This window comes from Vigna umbellata, chromosome 1 (genome assembly GCF_029865625.1).
Source record: "Vigna umbellata cultivar VRB3 chromosome 1, Vumbellata_1.0, whole genome shotgun sequence".
Taxonomy (NCBI): domain Eukaryota; kingdom Viridiplantae; phylum Streptophyta; class Magnoliopsida; order Fabales; family Fabaceae; genus Vigna; species Vigna umbellata.
The window spans coordinates 75,860,913-75,863,516 of record NC_142165.1 but is presented as its reverse complement, the minus strand read 5'-3'; the positions used below and the strand labels follow the sequence as shown (position 1 = coordinate 75,863,516).

Genomic DNA, 2,604 nt, shown 5'->3' with positions numbered 1-2,604 from the left:
GGTACACAACTCCTTCAGGAATTTTGCATATCTTGGAATCTTCTTGATGGCCTCTAGTAGAGGTATATTCACATCCACCTTCCTGAAGGTCTCAAATATCTCCTTATCCACCTCTTCCATATTTTTGCTTTGAATTACTTTAAGAGGAAATGGAAGAGGAATAGGTCGGTGTTGTATATCAGGAGATGAACTGATGGTGGTGGTGGTGGAAGAAGAAAGTCCACCTGTAGAAGAAGAAGAACCACTACCTATAGAGGAAGAAGAACCACCAACCTCAATTTTCCTTCTTAAACATGTCTGTTCCTTTTTTCTCTACGATGTAGCTGTGTAGGCTGAGATTGAGGTGCAGGTGCTAGAGGTGGAACTGTGGGTATCTGAATTTGCTTCCCAGATCTCAAGGTGATGACACTGACATTTTCATTTCTAGGATTCTACACGGTCTGAGAAGGCAATCTGTCTGAATTTTGTGCCTGTGCTTGATTTAGCTGTGTGGCTATCTACCCCACCTGAGTGGTCAAACTCTGAATGGATGCTCTGGTCTCTTGGATGGACGCTCTGGTCTCTTGTTGGAACTACATATTTTGCATAGACATCTGCCTGACTAACTTCTCCAATGAAGGCTGAGAAGTGGAAGGTTGAGGAGGAGCTGTTTGTGCAGTCATATCATGTTGTTGTTGCTTCTGGTATTGTTGGACTGGTGGTGGAGGCATAATCGGTCCACTCGGACCAGCAAGATTCTGGAATGGTGGTGGTGGTGGAAGTTGTTGCTGCTGCGGAGCACTTGACCATCTCAGATTAGGGTGATTCCTCCACCCTGGATTGTATCTATTACTAGAGAGGTCATAGTTTTGTTGTTGTTGTGGTTGTTGTTGCTATTGCTACTGCCTGTTATTGTAAATGTTTGCAACATAAGCTTGAGGAGCATCAGGGCCAAAGTGTTGCTGTAAAGATGGCAGGTGTCAGTGTAATGGTCACTAGAAGGGCAAATACCACATAAACTTGCAACAGTTGTAGATTTCTGATTTTGATTCCCAACTAATTGAGTCACCAAATTAACAAGAGTGTCAAGTTTTCTCTCCATATTTCTATCTGCAAATGAGGAACCAACACCCACATCATGAACTCCCCTAACAACAATAGCATTACTCCTCACACTAAATTGTTGGGAGTTAGAAGTCATCTTATCTATCAATGTCTAGCTTCAGCAGGCGTCATGTCACCAAGGGCTCCACCACTGGCAACGTCTATCATACTCCTGTCCATATTGTTGAGACCTTCATAGAAGTTTTGAAGCAGGGGTTGCTCAGAAATCTGGTGGTGTGGGTAGCTTGCACAAAGCTTCTTGAATCTTTCCTAGTATTCATACAAGCTCTCACCACCGAGCTGCCTAATCCCAGAAATATCTTTCCTAATGGCCATGGTCCTTTATGCTGGGAAGAACTTTTCCAAAAGCATTCTCTTCAAATCATCCCAACTGGTGATAGACCTGGGCGCAAGGTAATATAGCCAATCCTTTGCCACACCTTCTAGTGAATGAGGGAATGCCTTCAAGAAGATATGATCTTCCAGAACATCATGCGACTTCATTGTGGAGCAAACAATATGGAACTTTTTCATATGCTTGTGTGGAAATTCACCTGCAAGACCATGAAACTTTGGCAACAAATGGATTAGTCCATAAGTAAAATCAGGTGCAGTCATCTCCCTAAGAGTCCTCTCGCGAGGTGGAGGTTGGACCATATTGTTCTCAGTAGTATAATAAAAAAAACAGATTCAGAATCAGAATTATTCTTAGATGCAATAGATGCAGTAGATGCACTATGCACAAAGTATGGAACAGTGGATGCAGAAGTAGACTATGGGGACTCTAATGATATGGACTCAAATGGTAGTACTGACTCTAAAGACAAATTCCTATTATGCCTAGCTAACCTGTGAAAAGTCCTATCAATTTCAGAATCAAAGGGTGGTATTTTCCCAATATTGCCCCTAGTCATACACTAAGTCAACTCTATTAGCAAAAGTCAACACAGTGAAAACATAGGGGGGTAAACAATGATATTTTCAACCTTATCAGAATGAGCTGAAATTTTATGGGCAACCCCCTAAAATCATGAAAAGATAGCACAACAAATTTTAAAGCAAAATTCAAAGTATAGTTATGTCAACCAACACAAGAAAGTGTGAAAAACGACAAAAATAAAACTTAAAAAATCAAAAAGAAATAGTAAACGACTTTCTTTCGGGCTGAGAGGGCGGTGCTCATGGCGGAATGCGACAACTCTTGCTCAACTCATGGTTTCCACCCAAAAAACACATAGGATTTGTCCAATTCCGAATCTGTGACGCAAAACACTATTCACTCACTATTCACTATGTGTTCAACTCTTTCATAGCATTCCAGTGCCTCACAAGCCAAAGAAAATCCTATTTCTCTTAATTGTGACTCAAACAAACAACAAACAACACAATTAAACATGCAATACGCACACATACACCATAACAAGACACACAAAAACGCACACACAACACACACTAACACAACAAAGAACCTAAGACCGAACCGTTGGTCCCTGGCAATGGCGCCAAAATTTGATCGAGGTC

The 2,604-nt window shown here is 41.4% G+C and overlaps 1 non-coding gene and 1 pseudogene across 1 annotated transcript; one reads left to right on the top strand and one right to left on the bottom strand.

Moving 5' to 3' along the window:
* Positions 1–572: 572 nt before the first annotated feature.
* On the bottom strand, positions 573–1,419 carry LOC148206366 (uncharacterized; annotated as a pseudogene).
* Positions 1,310–1,416, top strand: LOC148206367 (small nucleolar RNA R71). Its single transcript, XR_015783980.1, has one exon. It is a non-coding gene; the product is annotated as a small nucleolar RNA R71 (small nucleolar RNA).
* Positions 1,420–2,604: the final 1,185 nt, after the last annotated feature.